The sequence below is a fragment of the Aptenodytes patagonicus genome, chromosome 4, assembly GCF_965638725.1.
Source record: "Aptenodytes patagonicus chromosome 4, bAptPat1.pri.cur, whole genome shotgun sequence".
Classification (NCBI taxonomy): domain Eukaryota; kingdom Metazoa; phylum Chordata; class Aves; order Sphenisciformes; family Spheniscidae; genus Aptenodytes; species Aptenodytes patagonicus.
In genome coordinates this window covers 32,576,501-32,595,738 of record NC_134952.1, presented here as the reverse complement: position 1 = coordinate 32,595,738, position 19,238 = coordinate 32,576,501, and the positions used below count along the sequence as shown (strand labels likewise).

At 36.5% G+C, this 19,238-nt stretch overlaps 1 protein-coding gene across 2 annotated transcripts in view; it reads left to right on the top strand.

Moving 5' to 3' along the window:
• The window catches only part of DLC1 (DLC1 Rho GTPase activating protein), a 247,831-nt gene that overhangs the window by 70,430 nt on the left and 158,163 nt on the right, over positions 1 to 19,238 (top strand). The gene's annotated exons all lie outside the window — the stretch shown is intronic.

The window sequence follows — 19,238 nt, the reverse complement described above, 5'->3', positions numbered from 1 at the left end:
GTTTCATATGCTGAGGATCGGAGGGAAGCCTCTGAGCAGACAGACCCATTCCTGCAGGTGCCAACGCACACTGGGTGGCGAGGAAGGTCAGGTCTGAGAGCTCAGATACAGCAAGGAGCCTCCTTCTGTATCCATTCATAGATACATACAGCTATCAGGAGCATGGTCCTTTCTTTTGCCATTGTCTATCTACCAAAGAATCCTTCTTCATAATGCTTCAGCCATCAGAATGTGCAGAAAAGCTTGGATGTCCTAGAAACTCCTGACGTACTTTCTGTTCCCTCTTGCACTTGCTGTTTCCACTCCCTCAAGAAGCAGAAAAATCTAGGCTCTTCTAAACTTCGCCCAGGCTGAAAAGTCTTAGCATAACTCCTGCTCCATCTGTTCACGAGTTCAACTGCTGCTGCTAACCGGACCAGCAGAAAATCTGGGATAAAATATTAAAATATAAAGTGTGGTTAGCATAAATATATATGTTTATAACAAGTTTATAAAAAATAAAATGGAGACCAACTGTCATTTACTGCACTGTAATAATAGCAAGTTAACTAATGCCTTCGATTGAGGCAGTAACAAAAGTTCTAATAAACATTTACATTTCGGATTGTTCACTTGTACAAAAATAAATTCACTTGTAATTTATCATCAGTGCATAACTATAGCAAATAGAGAGCTCTGCACTCTGTCATTGCATACAGTGCAGCACAAATTCTCAAATAAGAACATATGTTATGCTAGAAGGTGATATCCCATTTTCCTAGATCCTGAGAAGAGCGCAGACACTCTCTAAGGTATTAAACATCACTTTTAAATTTAGGTTTCTCTACTAATATTTGAGGAACTTAACACCTGGCTTTGCAGAAGTGTGAGTCACTTCCTTTGGAGTTAGATGTTATGTGTGAATTCACCTTTAATAAGTATTTATTTGACTTTTGCTGTGATGGATATATCACACTGAACATATCTGCGAATACTGCTTTATTATATAGTTTTTAATGTATATGATTTTGGAGAGATCCTTTCTTTTTTTTAATTTGTAGAGTAATTGTGAATATTCAAAAAATCTCTGCTGATGTGTGGGTTGTAGAGCTACAATCCAAAGTCCCCTTTTGTTAACCTTTTTGATAAGTGAAGTTAAATTTCCTCCAAGCTCAACTCTCTTTCCTGAAGTTTTGCATGCTGCAACTTATTACACTCAATAGTGGGATTTGGGGACGGGCTCTTTTTAGTATGTTCAGAAAATGTATGTTCATTTTTATCATAGTAGGTTTGATAAGTACAAAAATGTGGATCATTTTTGCTCGAGTGTAGTTCTCCTGCAAACTGGGAAAAAAAAGGAATACAACATATCCTCTCAGATATGTTGTATTCCTTTTGGCTTTGGGCTTTCAGATTGCTTTGACTGTGTACCCTTCTGATCCACAAACTGAGTGCTAACATGCGCTGTGGCTTCAACTGTTCAAAACTTCAGCTGCCTCCCTACCTGCAGTCAAGCTTTATTTGAAAGCATAAGTTTTCTTGGAACACACTAGGAGAAAATAACCCTTAGTTCTCACCCTTGTGTATCTCTAGACCTGTGGTTCACCTGGTCTGCATGGCTAGGTAGTCTGCTGCTAGGTGTTTGACTGCCATCCCATACCACTAGAAAAGAAGTTCCTGTATTCTTCTCGTCGTCTTTAGCGTCGGACTCTACTCAGGATGAATTTTTAAAAAGGGTATATTGAGTGGCATCTCCTTGAAACACTGCCCAGAACGGACATCAGGGATGTCTCTGTACAGATGATTTCCATGTAGAGATCACTCATAAAGATCTTCAGAGTGTGTTTTTCTATCTGTAAGGGAGACCGTTGTCATAGTTTCTTTTTTTTTTTTTTTTTTTTTTTGTCAGAGTAGCTGGTGTACGAATAGGTTTATTCTGCACTGGAAACTCAGCAAGCTACTTTTTCATGGTAATGGACTGTCTCAAAGATTTTACTTCCTTTTTGGTGTTTGCAACTGCAGATCTTCAAGGATTCCAGATGCTTAGTCTCCAAGGACAACTTATTTTGTTGTGTTTATTAATAATATGTAAACAAGAGTACAAATGCAATTAGTTACATTATGGAATGATATGTGGTATTTTTAAACAAACTATAGCAATCTTGTTGACTGGATCAAAAGCAGACTGTACAATTAAAACACGACATCATGTGCAGACTGGGGGGGTGGGAATAATAAGGCAGGGAGATATGGGTTCAAATCTAGTCCCTGATAAAGACCTTGGAAAAGATATTAACTACACAAGATCTTATCTTAGATATAGGAAATTTGTGTATAGACAAACTATGTCCATTTATGTTAATTCAGCTTTATATGGAATTAAAAAAAAAATAAAATTTCTAACAATGTCACAATGTGCTGGAATATCCATAAGCAGAATTTGGTTTGATAATCCTAGTGGAAATGATTCACTCATTGGTTCATGGAAAAGCAGGACGGTTTAAATTTTTATGGGGAGATTTTATGAAACGTTAAACAAGCTTTCCAGTAGCAGACATCTTCAGAATTGTATTTAAAATTCAGTATCAATTATAATTTTCTTTTCAAATTAATAGTAGATATTCTTTTAAAGAAAATTGGGGGGGTATTTACACACACAAGTTATTTAACATTTCATAAAAAATCACTTACGGATAGTCAAATCTATTCTTGTCAGTGTGAATGCCTATGTACAGTACACATATATATATATAAACACATATACATGCGTGCATACGTGCACAGAGTACTCCTTACTGAATACAGGCATGACAAGGAAGAAGATTTTTTAGCCTGCAGAAAAGGAGGCTGAGGGGAGACCTCATCGCTCTCTACAACTCCCTGAAAGGAGGTTGTAGCCAGGTGGGTGTCGGTCTCTTCTCCCAAGTAACTAGCGATAGGACGAGAGGAAATGGCCTCAAGTTGCGCCAGGGGAGGTTTAGATTGGACATGAGGAAAAATTTCTTTACTGAAAGAGTGGTTAAACATTGGAACAGGCTTCCCAGGGAAGTGGTGGAGTCCCCATCCCTGGAGGTATTTAAAAGACATGTAGATGAGGCGCTTAGGGACATGGTTTAGTGGGCATGGTGGTGTTGCGTTGACGGTTGGACTCAATGATCTTAGAGGTCTTTTCCAACCTTAATGATTCTATGATTCTAAGAGGATTCTCCCCAGAGCATTATAGAAAGCTATTTCTATAGCAAGGTTTTTCTATGATTCTGCAGGGCGCAGCACGAAAGCCTTTGCTATGCAGACATACATGGTATTTTGGGCTTGTGAGAAGTATACAGCTGAATACCCTTCATCCTAAATTTAGGAATCTGCCACCATTACATTTCATGGTCAGGGTAAAATAGCATAATGTGATCAATAGAGTGTTTGGTTCACAGTTCAAAATGTACATGTTTGGCAAGGTGCACAAATGGACAATCCTTATGCAATAAGGATTCACATGATTGAACAGGTACATTTTCCACATAATTTAGGATTGGATAGTAAGAAATGTTTTTGGCATCTTTATATTACTTATGTTTACAGAGTAAAGAATGTTCATGCTTCTATAATGAGCACATCTCTATGTTCTGGGGTTTTATTCACCAGTCTCCAAAATAGACAATGATTTTTGAATATTAACACTCAAATATATACACTTGGCAAACATTAATCACATGGGAGCTGAAATCAGCTTAAAAAAATATCAAATCAACAGGCTTTTGCCCCAGTGGTCATGAGAAACACTGGAAAATGGGAGTGTCTAGTCTGGATTTGGAGAGCAAGGAATGTAAATATCCTATATGTCATTGCCTTCTACAAACTAATGCCACACATCTGGACGCTTATAATATTGTTCAACAATAAATACCAGAAATTATTTTATTTTTAAATTTGGCTTGATTATTATAAAAACAATATGTGGCTACAGAATTTAAAGTATATTTTACTAATAAAACATAAGTTACAATAGCCTTCTCCATCGCCCAGTTAAAAGCGAACTAGTTAAGGAAAGCTTGAATCAATTATCATTGCCTTTTTTTTCCCTAAATATAAAAAAATGGATAAAGGACAATAGCAACTAAGGCTTAAAAGTTGTGGCCAAATTTTTGTCCTTGAACATCTGCTCTCTGCAAAGCCTATCTATTTTCTGTTCAGGTGAAAAAAAACAGCCATGGTTATTTTCTACTGCTTTTCTTGGCAGTCCTGTCCCTCTTGCTTCAACAGTGACCAACTTAGCCTTAATCACGCTGTGCAAAGGTAATCAGAAATCTATTATCACCAGAATAGCTGGTATCTAGGAGAAGATTGTTTTTCAGATTAGCTGTAATGACTCATTTAAAATGCATTTATTTCTCAAAGTGATTTTAGGCACCAATTATGCCTGCAAGTACCAAATGACCTAGTCTGGCTATGCACTAGAATGGGATTCAGGTGCAGCTACTGATTTCATTGAAGGCCTGGATGAGCTCAGGAGTACACGTTCATAAATCTTCTTACAGGATTGGGAAAAAAGGTTGTATTATTTAGATTACAGTTTTGCAAACTGTTCATTTGTATGTACTAAAATAATTTAACCTTTCACATATGTTTTTGATTCATATTATATTTTAAAAATTCAGCTGTTTAGAGAAAGCAAAATCATTCTGCGAAGAATAATTTATAGATTTGTAGATTAAGAAATAGAGTTCAAGTTTCTTGCTACTTTACTACACTTTTTTAAATTATGAAATGAAGCTAAAGTTTTTGGTAAGTACAAGGAAACCTTGATTTCAGAATTAAATATTCATAAAAAATTATCACGGCAGCAACTGTTTGAAATGTTTACATTTCCCACTTCATTATGTTTCCTAGTTAGTTCAATGAACTATGAGGTGTGCAAACACACACAGAATACGTCAATGAATTTGCGCAGACAAATTTTTCACAGTGGTTCACGCCACTTGAAAGGTGATAGGTTTTGGTCTCACTGAATAATACCTTTATTTTATATTTAGTTATTTATTTATTAAAGTCCTCATATTACTTTTCTAAATTTTGCTGATATTACAGTGTTCCTTGAATTCTTATTTTACTCATTCAGGAAAAACTGAAAGTTATTCTGGTAAGCATTAGGGAGAAAGACTCTTATATGCAATATTAATTAAAATATTGTTTCTTTAAAACTTAAGATTTTTTACGAATAGAAAATGAGAAAAGACTTCAGAATCTGACCATGTTGATTAAGTTAGTATTGCCTTTCACATTTATGTTTAGGAAAAAAAAGTGTTTTAAAAGACAGGGTAAGACAGTTAATTATGAAAGTAAATTTTAGCACAATCACATTTTCATTTGAATTCTCACAGCCTGTTATTTCACCCTACAAAAAGTTTTTTTCAACATGTAAATTACGATGAAGCTATATTTGCCAAACACATAGTAGATAACAGCAGGATTATGCTGTGTTACTTACATGAACCTCTCAAAATTTTTCTTTGACTCTGGCTTGTTCTCCAAAGGAATCTGTATTCTGTTTTAAATATAACTTCCTATGTTAACCTCAAGTGTATTTTTTTTTTCCTCAAATGAAAGCAACAGCAAACTGCAAATGGCAGAGGTGCTTTTTGTTCTGTGAAGTCTTTTAAGCATCATAACTCTTAAAGGTGAGCACTCTTTTTGCAATGAGAGTAAGCTACTCCTGGAATTTGAACCAAAACTACTGAATCCAGTTATGACATCTTTGACAGTGCTGCACTGGTCAGGGACAGTCTCTCTCTCTCTCTTTTTCTGTCCCTCAATACTGATTCCTGAGTGACCAAAGTGTATGGAAATTCATAGTGCAATAAAAGGTTTGCCATTTTATATAGCTGCATTGTGACCCGGGAAATACATGTATTAGGCTGCCCACTTTTGTTTTGAAGTTCGATCCCAACACAGTATTGGGACTCTAACTAAATACCCAGCTTGCGAAGTGCTAAGCATGAAGACTTCTGAGTATTTCCAAGACGTCACGTTGTATGTCTACATTTCTGTCTCTTCTTACAACCCATTTAAAACAGCTATGCTTATATACAGGTTTTTTTCTCATGTCTTCTTCCCTTCTGTAGAGTTGCTGACACTGTTTTCAACACTGTATCAGTCTGGTTATGTACGATAACTGTTTTTTAAAAAGGGAAGCAAAAGTTTATGACTTCTTCAGCAGTAACATTGCTAGTTGTACTGTTTCTAATGTTAAGAACATTTTTTTCACTGTATGCTGCCATCTGCTGCCTCGCTCTTGTAAATGAAGGGCACTGGACAGGGGACATCAGACACCACGTCAGGCAGTCATGCCAATTAAAGCATTTCATAATCGAACATACAGACTTTTCATCCTTACAAAAAAAAAAAAAGAAAAAGCTTTTCATCTTGTACAGATGCATTCCAAATATTTGTAAGATATGATTAGACTAAAGGTTGACATTTTTCTGTGGGAATGAAGTTTTAATGGAAATTATAGTGGATGGGGACACTTTTAGAAATGTTAACAAATTTCCACTTAGTCCTAAAAAGAATTGATTTTACAATAACAGAGGAAATATTCAGCTCTTAATGGATTTAAGATGTTTGGAAGATTTTTAGATTAATCCCTTGAACTGTAAGTTTCACATTAGGAATTCCTCATTTTATAATCACACATGCAATAAGTTATTTGTACATTAAGTGCTGATATTCATAAAAATCCTACCCCATTTTCAGCCAGCTACATAAATACTGACACAACATAACATCACAACTGCATGTGTACCACCATAGGAGGCATGTGGGTTCAAGAGCATTAAGTCTGTTATATTAGAGTGCTACGGTTCCTCTTGGCGTGTTGCTTATTGCTTCAAGTGGACCCAACTGGGAGGAAAATATACCGAACGTTGCACAGCCTCCCTGGAAGATAGTCTCTGTTTGTTTTGCAAAATCCAGAGCGTTTTTCATTTTTTCTCATTTCATTCAAGCCTCTTGTGTTTGAGAATAGGAAACTTCTCTATAAGAAAAATTCACATTAAGCTAATAATCGAACCTGAAGTTGCCAATATTCAAGTAGTTCAGTAGAAAAGTGTGAACAAGGGTGTATTTATATTTAAAGGTATCATGCTTAAATGTGTTACAGTCTAATGTGTTATGGTTATGGCTGCCTATAATGGGCTAAGAGGTCAGAATTCTTCAAGATCAGCTCAGACCCGCGAACACATCTTGCATCTTTTCCACATGAGCTAAAAAAGCTGAGGGAATTATCATTTCTGGTCACTTACAGGAATGTTTCTGTGGTAGGGAATCTAAAAACTGCAGTCTGGGCTTTCTGACATCCTGTTCGCACTTGGGCCTGGGCAAGACAATTCCCAAATCCCTCAGAAAAGAGTGGCAACCCATGCTTTGCACTACTATTTCTTCATTGCAAGTCAGATTTAGTGATACTTGGAATCAAATCTGTTATGTTCTTGCACATCAGCATTACGTTTATTAGTACTGCCATATCTATGTTTGACAAATGGAAACTGAAATCTGTGACAGGAGGAATTTTATTGTGTTGTTCTCAGGACCAATATCCTTCTATGTAGCTTAATTTTAAATACTCAAGGCTTAATAGCAGGAAATCCTTTATGTTGTTGTTAAATGATCACGAGCAGATGCAGAAAAAGAGAGCTTTCCAGGTTCTCTAAGAACAAATCTTATGAATCATACAAGGTTATACAATTTAGAATTTCAGCCTCAGTTTAGTTTGTTTCTTTAAACCTCATTCTGCAATCAGTTAAATGTATTTTCTTACATGAGTAAATCTGTGTAAATCAACAAGACTGTGCATGTCAGAAGTGTCATGTGCATGGGTATGTGGATATGTTTTCTGCAGAATTAAGGCCTTGTGTTAGAGCTAAAAGATTTAATGACCAGAATGATTTACCACAAGGACTCAGAATACTTCTTCCCAATGCCATATGCCTGGTATCTTAAAAAATACATACAGAAAAACCGTAAGTGACCTTTCCCAAGCATCAGGAAGTTTCCCTCATGCCTACTATGACTATATTCAAAGAGCTGACTCATGCTCCATTGATTATTAAGTAATGGTTATGTAGACACACCACAGGGCAGCCTGAGTTTGCATTCAGGCTCATGATATAAATGAGAGTCATATGTCCTCCAGTTCCAAATGAATGTGTGATGCCGAGAAGAATTGCTGGTGTCCCGTCTTACAAAAGTCAAGAGAGTCAGTTCTATGCATCAATTATTTGACTGCCACAATGTACCAATAAGATAACATTGTGACTTCGGTCCTGCCACGTACCGTGGTCTAAAAAATGTGTCAAGCTTCTGCGTAAAAATGATGATAGGCTGAATTTCAGTGAAGAAGGTGTCTGGAATACAGGAATATCATAGGAGCTGGAATGTGAAATAAGAGAGTTCAGGCTGATACTCTAAATTAACTGTGAAACTGGGGAAAAAAAAAGACATTTTCTATTTAGCTTATAAATAGAGATGTTCTAGAAAAACATACAAGTAATTAAGAATCAATTACTCAGAATATTTCTTTTGCATTTTAGTACTTTTTCAAAACTAATGACTATGATAGCCAAAAAAACCCCACACCACCAACTTATGTTTCTGCCTCTCACTTATTGCTATGCATCCTAGGATTATCTAGGGAACAGCTGAGGCTCATTCTATGAACAGGTAGACATTAATAAAAAAAATTTAGGAAGAATTATGAAGCTTGAATATTAATTTTAAGTAATTGTACCACTATTTTTTTAATGAGGCATATACTTTTTGATGCAAAATTAAATAAATAACATGGTTTAAGTATTGCAAAAAGCATTTGTGTCCATAGGTCCATATTCTGAATAACATTGTTCAATTGTTTGAACATTATTGCTAGTGTTCAAATTTGCTATTTGAAAACTGGTATTAATGGAGAGTCATGTGATAGATTACTGACTCGGGTTTTGGGGGAATGACTGTTCTATATAATACCTAACAAAAAGATCGATATGCATAAATAAATCAGCTTTAATTAGTTGTTAGTCTGTTTTTCGGTCAATATTTGGAAATGACACATTGTGACTTTGATAACCAGATGCTTTGACTGAAAAAAGAAGTGTAAGTGAATATTTATAAGTCACCTATTGACTAGCATGTTGTTCCCAAATTGTTGTTTATTTTGTGAAGGGAAAGAAACATGCAGACATCAATTTGTAAGTGATTATCACTGAGGAAAAAAAGTTGGTTTATCTATTATCCATGGATAAAATAACCTGTTTAATTATTTGCACCCCTTTCAATCAAATAGAGGCCTCTCATGATGTCACATTTACTGCCAGGTGCCTTGTCTTCCTCCAGTGGTTTGTGGATATGCACATACTGCCTCATTTGCTAGCATCTTCCAGGTGAAAATTATAAATAAATGACTTATTTCTTCTAAAAGCTATTTGTAACCATTAGGTTAAAGGGTTAGCTTAAATATTATGGTGATGGAAACAGTGGGTGGACATTGTCAGTGTGAAAAATTAATGCAGAAATGGGAGGTCTTCTGCAGAAGAGTTGAAATTCCCTTAGTATAAGACAAAGAGCCTAAAGAACTTTCAAAACATAGCGAATAGCAAATTTTAGATGGGCTTACATTGACACTATGTTGAATATTCTGTTTTATCAGCCATAGGCTGATTTAGCAGACTAGTAGTGTTGAGGACAGGGATTCAGCCTGCTTTATTAGATATAAACCTCTGAAGGAAGCAAGCAAAACTACACTTTGTGTAAACTTCAGTGTATTTACACTTAAAAAAAATATTAAAGCTTATCTAAAAATGTTGTTCTTCATAAGTAAATCTTTCTCTCATATGAAATCGGTAGGAGAAGGCTCAGTTTCTCTAGCCATTTAGAAATGGTAGTTTTGATAGAATGACAGGATATCAATGTCTTTTTTAACTTAAACAACTCTGATATGAAGCTGGTTGAGTCTGAATTTTTGAGAGCTTGCTGGGCATTGCCTTCCATGGCAATATGTTCTGAATGTCAGATGCTACATGAAATGTTCCCATTTGTTCTCCAGTTTTATTGCCTGATAAGTTTAGTGCAAGTTTCTCTTCTGTGCTCTTCCATATGGACTGAGTTGAATCCTTACCAAGTTTCCCCTTTTTTTCTTGAAGTTACTTAAATATGTTTAAGTCTATGTCAGTATGAAATTTTAACTCTTTTTCAGCACCTGCCAAGAAAAGCTTACATGACATTTATATCATTGTGTTTTAAAAAAAAATATTTTGTAAATTTTCTCTGTCAGCATGTAATCCGTATGGTGTACCTCTGCATTGAAGAACTCGAATCCCATAATCCAGCTCAGAATTGTTGTTGCAAGCATGAGAAAAGATGGGCAAAATTTTTAAATCACTATCAGTTAGAAGTCTGTGAGTGGAAAATTGCTGAAAAAAATGTAAACTCATTCTTAATGTCAACAGTGTAAAGAATTTATTTTCCCTGAAGAAAAACAAAGTTCACTAAGCACTAAGCAGTTTTAGGAATAGAATTGTTGTTGTTGTTGTTGTTGTTTAAATTGCTATAATGCAGAGATGTATACATCTGAATAGGGTTGCATTAGCCTTGGTATGAGCCAACACTTGCAAAAGAGACCACTGCAGGAGGTGATGATTGGTATAAGTGAGATACATAGGGAGTAATCACTTACTACTTCTTTAAAAAAAAGGACAATCTTTTTTAAAGGTTAAATCTGTGGGACTTATTTATACTTTGGAAGGTAAAAGTAAATTGGTCCCAAAAAGTGCTTGGACATTTTTTGTGAAAAAGTTTATAACCCATCAAAACAGCAGCTAGAAGCTTCTGCTCATTATTATTACAGTCTTAATGACAGTCATGTGATGAAATCCTAATGCAGGAGTTGCGTTTGACTCAAGAGCCACAGTTTGCCAACCTCTTCTGTTGGGCCTGTTTGCAGTACGTGCATGCCCTATGACTGCTATTGGGACTGCCATGTTTTTACACACATCCTCTAATCTACTGCAGGTCTTGGGGAGAGAAAAATAGTCTAGATTGATCCAATACAGCCACAGACATGCTCTGAACCATAGACAGCTGGATACGGAAGCCCTTCCATGGGCTATTTCTCTTGCATAGAGCTTTATCTCAATATAACTTGTCCTAGTGACACACACCTTCTCTGTTTCACGCCTGATAGAGCATTTCAGAGCAAGTCATAAATGCCAAACATTACGGGGAAACTCTGTTGAAAAGAAGGAATCTAAAATCTCCTGTTAAAACTGTACTGAGATGTATTGCATCAGTTATTACATCTGTACATCTCACCATTTTTAGACTTCTGTCTCATTGATAGGAAATAATTGGAAGATATATTGGGGATAAATTTCACCACATGCAGAAGACTAGCATAAGGATTTTTAATGATGTAAGTCCTTAAAATAGTGTTGAAGAGCATCTTACTGTATTGAAATGAGCAGAATATATTCTTTGTAAAAGCCTTTAATAAACACCATGGAAACAGAAATATTCATAGATTTGTGACTGTTTCCATCCTGTTCAGTAATAACTCAACAAGATATCTCAGAATCTCCAGAACAAAGGAAAGAGGGTTCCAGAAAAGGTCAGTAGGTTCCCTTGCCGGACAGTATGGAGTGGAAAGGGAGAGAGCTGCTTGGAGACTTGCTGCAGAAAGCTAGGCTGCAGATTTTCTGGGAACTGCGGCTAAGGGATTTTAAAGCTGTGAAAAAACTTGAACTTTTTGCCAGTAGACCAATAGGTGACAAAAGGCTGCGACTTTATTCAGTCCAACAGTGTTGCATAAGACTTTCAGCTAGGATAAACTGTTATTAGATGCTGAATTGTTGGTTAACTTGTAATTTGCCAAAGGCAACTTCAGCTTTGGTTTTGGATAGCTCTATGAAGAAATCCATTGTTTCTCTATCAGACTCTGTGAGTGCTTATTACATCTTGCTAGGAATTAGATCACTGGGAGAGAAGCAGTCAAACTAAATAGCACAGACTGAAAATCATCTTGTGGACTGAGAGCCACAAGACCCTTACCTTATCCCTCAGCTATTCAAGAGAAGGGAAAGCTTCGAGTGGTTTGAAGATGGAGAAAATACTGTCATCTCAGAAGTTCATTTGTAAGGTAATGCTGGTTTAGGGGTGCGGTTGTGTCCCAGGCAATACTGCTTTTGTTTCTCCTCTTTTGTATGACATTCATACAAGGAGGGGATTCAGATCACCCAGCTGTCCCATGCTAGTATTGTCATGCAGAGCAGGTGAGATGCACTGTGATTGCAGGTATAGCAATCACATTTGAGCTGCTTAAAAACTACCAAGAAACCTACTGCTCTGAGCATCCACAGTGCTAATCTCCAAAGTGATAATAACTATTAGTGGCTACTTAAACTGATATTAAAAATGTTGTCCTGACAAGATTGGAATTGTTTTATTTATTATAAAGTAGTGTTACCTACAGTAAAACTGTTTTCAACTAATCTCCTAATATTCATATCCAAAAGTTTGGTGCTCGATAGGACTTTGGCCCATGTTGAGATGTTATGAAATTTGAATGTCTTTTGGCAGAATTGTGTTTATAAAAACAGGAAAGAGCAGAATGGTTTTAAAATGATGCTTTACTTTAGCTTAGCTATGCTCCTGAATCTTTAAAGTGGTCTTTTTTTCTGTTTCTTCTTTTTTTCCTTTTTTCCTTCTTTTTTGTCTTTTTCCTTTTTCTTTTTTGTTTCTTCTTTTTTTTTCTCTGTTTTTCTCTTTTTTTATTTTCTCCTCTTTTTCTTCTATTTTCTTTGACTTTTCCACCTTCCTGACTTTTATTCTGGATTTGCATCTTGCATTAAAGTCAGGACAGTTATTAACACCAAATCGTACCCACCCTGCTCCAAAGTACACTTCGTCTTCCCCATGGTCCATAGCTGTCTTTCACCAGATCAGTCCCAGCAAGATCACTGGCGTGATTGTGCAGCCACATCTTTGCCTATCCCTATAAGCATTTGAATTACTTCTCCTCTTCTTATATGCAGCTGGATAACATGTCTACCTGTGACTTGAACAAGGTAGAAGAAATATCAGCATTTATAGCAAACATAGGTATTAGAAGTTTTCCAGGCCATGGGCTGAAGACCAGTGCCTTTGGGGGACAAGTACATCACTAATAATTGTTGTTTATGCTGTCAGTCTTGTTAGTACTGAATTCAGCCCCCATGAATCCATGTCTCCACTTGCAGCTGTGGTTATTTTAAGTGTGCTGTCAGCTAAGTGAATCTGGGGGGATTTGTAATGTCTGAAATAACGTGCATTTAGCTGAAGAGGGAATATGCAAAACCTCAAGAAAGAAAAGCTGTATTAAAGAGGAAAAGAAGAAACAATGTAATATGCAAATATGCCTTTTGGTGAGAGTTTCCTGTGTTTTATCTAAGAAAGAATTTCAGGCTTGAGTCCAAGACAAGTAAGGGAGCGCAGAACGAGGGGACGAAGACACAGAAGTTGAGTTAGAAAAGTAGCGACAACCATTTAATCTTTCTACCAGTAGATGGAGAGCACAGGAAAGTAGAAGCATGCACATGAAGAAGGAAGAAAAAAACCTTGCATCAGCTTCTTGAAGGGGGTGAGAGATGAAGAAAAAAGCAAGGGGGGGGGGGAGACAGAGATTGCAAAGTAGGAGAAAATTGGAAAAACTGGATTTTAAAGGGTAAAGAGGAAATGGCAGGACCTAAATTATCAGCTTGTTGGTAGTGAATAAATATCTAAATAAATATCTAAATTATCTTCTTTCATGCCTCATACACGGTATTCTTTACTCCTGGAACATGGTTTGAAAACGTGGCATGAATAGTTTGCATTACTGGAATGGAAGAAATCCATGTCTGCCTTTTCAAGCATTTTTCCAGACACAGACATGCTGTGAGTGACATCATGGAAAACCATTTCTTCTTGTCCTTTACATACGCCTCTCTTGTAAGGAATTCTCTTGCTCCTGCGCTCTTTTTCTCCCTGTCTCTTGCCCTCCCTGTCTCTCGCTCTCTGCTATGTCTTACTTTGTGTTTTCTTTCTCTTTTTTCTTCCTTTTCTTTTCCTTCCTTTTTCTTTTTTTTTTTTTGGTCTTCAAAGCCAGGGTGGGAGCAAGGGGACTAGTTAGCTCTCTCTGTAATAGTTGAAAGTGCTTGGTTTGGGGTTTTTTAATGCACAAAATTCCTCTCAGTGAGACATGCCACACATTCTGATCTCTCCCCTTCAGGCAGTTACACACTATTAAATATGGGGTTGGAAATGACACGCGTCTGGAAATACAGAAATGAAACAGTCTTCCACTTTCTGCACTGCACTATACAATGAAGGTGTTGTAAATTGTTAACTGAATGGCATGGGCTTCTAGTTTGTTGGGCTTTCTATAAATAGAAACTGTACATTCCAGTGCATTGCCACTTTTTATTTTCTTCAGATTAACTACCATACTTTGAATCTTTCTGTGTTCTAACACAGAGATTAACGAAGTTTTCAGTTTGCCTGTTTTTATTCCCTAAAACATAGCTTGCACTCTGAAATTTTATTCTATGTACCTTCTCTTACTGAACCATCTTAATGGTATTTTTCTACTATCCCTATTTTAAAAGAGAAGTAAAGTCCAAACAACCTATAATGGTACTTGAGGTATTCCCTGTATTCTACAACCCAATAAATAGTGAAATATTATTATTGTATATTAAATAATACTGCACACATTATGTAGAGATAAATAGTTAACGTATTGTCATGCAGAATTCAGAAAGGCAAACAGGGTACTTCTTGAGATGGAAAGCGGGGAGATCCTCTAGTTTTCCAAAGTCATTCTGAAGTTTTGGGTTCCCACTCCGACAAGATAACCTTGTCTGTATGTGAATGGCACTAGACTGGGAAGTTTATTCTTCCACAGTAGTTTGTTAGGTGAACAAAAACCCCCCACAAGAGGCAGCTGGTGAGGAATTACAGGCCATTGAGACTGAAGACTGCAATGTGAAAACAAAGTAGGATTTCATTTCAGAGAAGGGAGAGGAGTAGGTGACAATTAATCTCTCAGTAGTCCATGATCCTGTAGAATGCTACCACTCTCTTTACAAAGCTGTAACTCTCAGTCCAGCATATTTTATATTGCAGTAGTATAGCCTTAGGAGTGTTCAACACAGCTTACGAGTATTGATGAGTAAATGCAAGATTAGGTAAATGTGAGATTAAATATACCATTTCTTTAAAAAGTGAGTTTCAGAGCACCTCAAATGATTGGCCAAGATACATCTCCTTGAAAGCCTGAAGGAGCTTTAAGATAACAATATTTAAAATTCAGCATTTGCTGCATTTGGCACGTTTATCTAGAAAAAGTGAAATTAAGTATAGACTTTTCAGCTGAACACGAGCAATGAGTTTATTTTCACAATAAACTCACATGGTTGATATGTTGAATGAACAAAAAGTTCAGCAATTCAGTATCTCATTGGAGAATTAGTGGGGTGATAGACATAAGACACATAGCAAAAACGTGACAGACAGTAATACAGCCAGTTTTATATCCAGATTCCAAACCGTTAAAACTGAATTATGTTGGCTCATTGTGGAGCTTTGCTGCACAGTCACATGCAATTTTTCTAATTTTCTTTTGCTGCTTTGCCAATACAAAAGCAATTCAAGAAAGATCCAGTTTTGCTGTTGCCATCACTGAGTGATGTTTTGACATGCTTAGGGATTTCAGAGTGTTTTGAGACCTCCGTATTCTTAGGAGAGGAAAAAAAATCTTTAATGGGTTTCTCACATTGTTTAGAACATCCTGTGGATAATCTCTTGGAAATACAGAAATTATAAGAAGGGAAAATCAGAGCACATAGATTCTATGTTAAGAAAAGATAGAGATTTAAGATTTATTTTTACGAATTCAGAGATTCTGGGTACCTAGAAGCCATCCTGCATTTCAGGAGGACATGTAATTGTCCAAAATTGTTTCCTTAATTGAGCAACTAATTAATAATTTCTGAAAATTACTATAAGGACAGATTTTTTTAAAACCATTTAGATGTTTAAAGGCAGAAGTAGACAGCTGCTGAGCTGAACAAATACAAGTGACCTACCTGCCACTGGATGTTGTGAGTTGCATCTCATGTGACCTCCAGGACTAAGATGATTTCCAGGAATGAAAACCCTGTTGCTGTATCTACTTCTGATACCTCTGTAGCTGAACAGTTTTCACTAAGTTTTATGCTTCTGAATTACTTTTGAAAATGTCTTGGTAATGTCTTGCCTATGTATTCAGCAATCTGACTATAGACACTGAAAACCTTAACCTGAGTGCTCTTCCAAAACTCCTTGCTAGAATGAGAAATTCTCCAGGAAGTACCCCAGCTAAGGAAGCAGGAAGGCAGAAGAATGAAATTCTTCCTATGATTATTTTATTACTTGGTCCTGATTGCTCAGAAAAAGGGTAGGGAAAGAGGGAAGGGAGAATGCATACTAAAATACACACTATAAGTAGGAACTACCTTCTTGCAGGTGAAGATCAAGGGAGAAGCACTAGGACTATTTAGCTGAATCTGACTAGGTTTACATCTCAAAGTATGCTGAAAGATGTCAGAGGTCTTATATTAAATAATTGAATAGAGAGCTTTTCTCGTTTAAAGTGAGTTGCCTCTTTCCAAGAAATATAGACAAGCTTAATATTTTATTTTATGACTTCTGCACCCTTTTTTATTTACATATCTAGCTATGATTACCTATCACTGAAAATCTTTAATTCATTAAGTATTCCACTACAGCACTGAGGCCACCTCAATGGCAGAAAAAACATTGCCAATAAAAAAGGAGCCCAAGGATTTATATGTTCTCTTTCTTCCTTGTACTTTTAAGAAGGAAGAATTTATCATTTCTGCCAAAGGCCTAAGTTCTGCCTTGAAAGCAAAATTCACAGCAAAATTTTCAGAAGTCTAATTGACTTTATATTAAAAGTTCTCTTTTGTAGGCGACTTGGACCTTTGGGAGTCAATGAGGTTAGACTTACAAGTACTTTTGAAAGCAGGCGGCTCCTTTTCTTTTCCTCTTTTTGTTTTAATGTTCCAAAGATATTTGCACTTTTCTGAAGTAGTTCCCTTCATCCATTTGAAAACAACACACAGTACTAGATTCAAAGCAGAGCTTTCTCAATTATGGGCTGAAGTTTGTGCACACATAGAATGCAGGTAGTTTTTCCAAACAAAGTGCTACCATAGAGAATCTCTGATAATGTTTTCCTGCCCCACATGATATTTATAGAAATATTTTATTTTTTCCCTTTTTTTTTTTTTTGTGGGTCCTTTGACACACCTATTGGAAAATGTTTAGCTGATAGATGAGATTATTTGCCAAAGGAATTTTGAAGACCGAGAACATTTGAAGAGCGAGACTTTGAGTCACTGAGACAGACCCGATCTGTCTTGTAACTTTATTCAGAATTTCACAACCCTTGCTAAACTGCAAGATAAGGGCCAAAGGCAACAAACCAGCAGGAGCCGACTCAGAATGTGCCAAAGTTCATAGAACGGTTGCTTCAGGCTGGTGTTTGTTGACCCTTAATCACTTGGGGTCATCAGCAGTTCTGCTGCAGGGCCCTGCAGAACGTGAGTCCGATCAGATCTCCCGCTGCTGCTGTCCAGGCTACTGGGCGGAGTGAAAGCTAGGATACACGAATTCCAAGGCAGCATTTCATGGGTGTCTGCCTGTCAACGTGCTCTTTTGGACTACCGTCCTTGTGTAACGCATGTGTTTTCTAATTCTAAACTTCCTTAATCTCTTCCAAATGGTGTAGGTGGAGTTAGTCACAGTACAGGCAGATGATCCCTTCCAGTTAGCATACCTTTTACGCTTTCAGTACTGTGTTTTGGCATTAATTGATATTAGTGTAAGCATGTACTTATGCAGTTTAAGTTTTAAATCATTTTTTGTTAAGTCACAGTGATAACATTGTCAAAAAATGCCCTTTTCCTGTTAAGCCTCCTTTGACTCTTAGTATTACCTTTAATGACCGTGTTGCACTGGGTATGCTAGACTGCTGTAAAGTAGTGTGAAAGATTGTTGTAGGGAAATAAATGGCATTTCAGACCCTAATCTTGCAACAAATTCAGCATGTAAGCATGCACTGACAAAACCACGCTTCAGTCTTGTGATCCGTGATTTGTAGAGAGTAGTAACTACCAAGGAATATTAACTAATTTAACAATTATTCCATTCATGGTATAATAAAATCTTTAATGCATATTTTTATGGGCTTTATTATACATTTGAGCAGCTCACAAGTTTTGACAAAAGTCATCTTCATGGCTATGATAGAACTTTAGAAAATATCTCTTTCCTACAAGCTGAAGAGGCATTTGAGTATAGTCCATCCAGCACATAAAATACATAAAAATGTTTTGAAAATTCTTCTAATGTCTTCAAAAGCTCCAGAATTGTCAGTGTTTTTCGTAATCCTCTTATATATGAAAGAGGCAAAAAAAAGAGGAAGTGTAAGGGCATATTGGCCTCTGGAGCAGCTGTGTGCCGCAGGGACTGAGTGTTTGGGAATCTTTAGAACTAGATGATCCTCTTTGAGAGGAAACTGGAAGTGGGGGAAAAGGAAAGGATAATGACAGTTCATGTTTCACTACAAATGAAAAGAGAAAACAGTTCATGAAGAAAATAATCTGGTCACTGTTATGACTTTTAGCAATATCAAAAAAAGGAAATAACCATGCCTTCGGAAAGAATCTGTAAGCACTACTGTACTTTTAAAAAAAAAAATTCTAGATGAAAAAAAATTTAGATTCTGTATATGTTTAGGATTATGAGACCCTAGATGCTTCAGAAAAATACTCATAGGGTAACATTCAAAATTGCAGATAAAGCTGGAATATGGGAGACTGGATTCCTTCACATTTTTTCTCATAAGGACCCTCCCCACATACATCAGCAAAGCTATCTCATTGACTGTTCCTAATGCTTTCTGTAGTGTACTCTTTTGCTGGGGTATCTGAAAAAGTTTGATAACAGTCAAGATCCCAGTGTTCTTAGACTACTTAAAACATTATGTATATGACACAAATGATCGTTTTCCTTGTACTCCCACATCAGTCTGCATGAGGATTCTTGCTTTATAATGGTTACATTCCTTCCGGTGTATGGGTAATTCTTCTGCCCTACTTGTACAGGATCTTGCACAATGAGGTTGTGGTCCAAGTCTG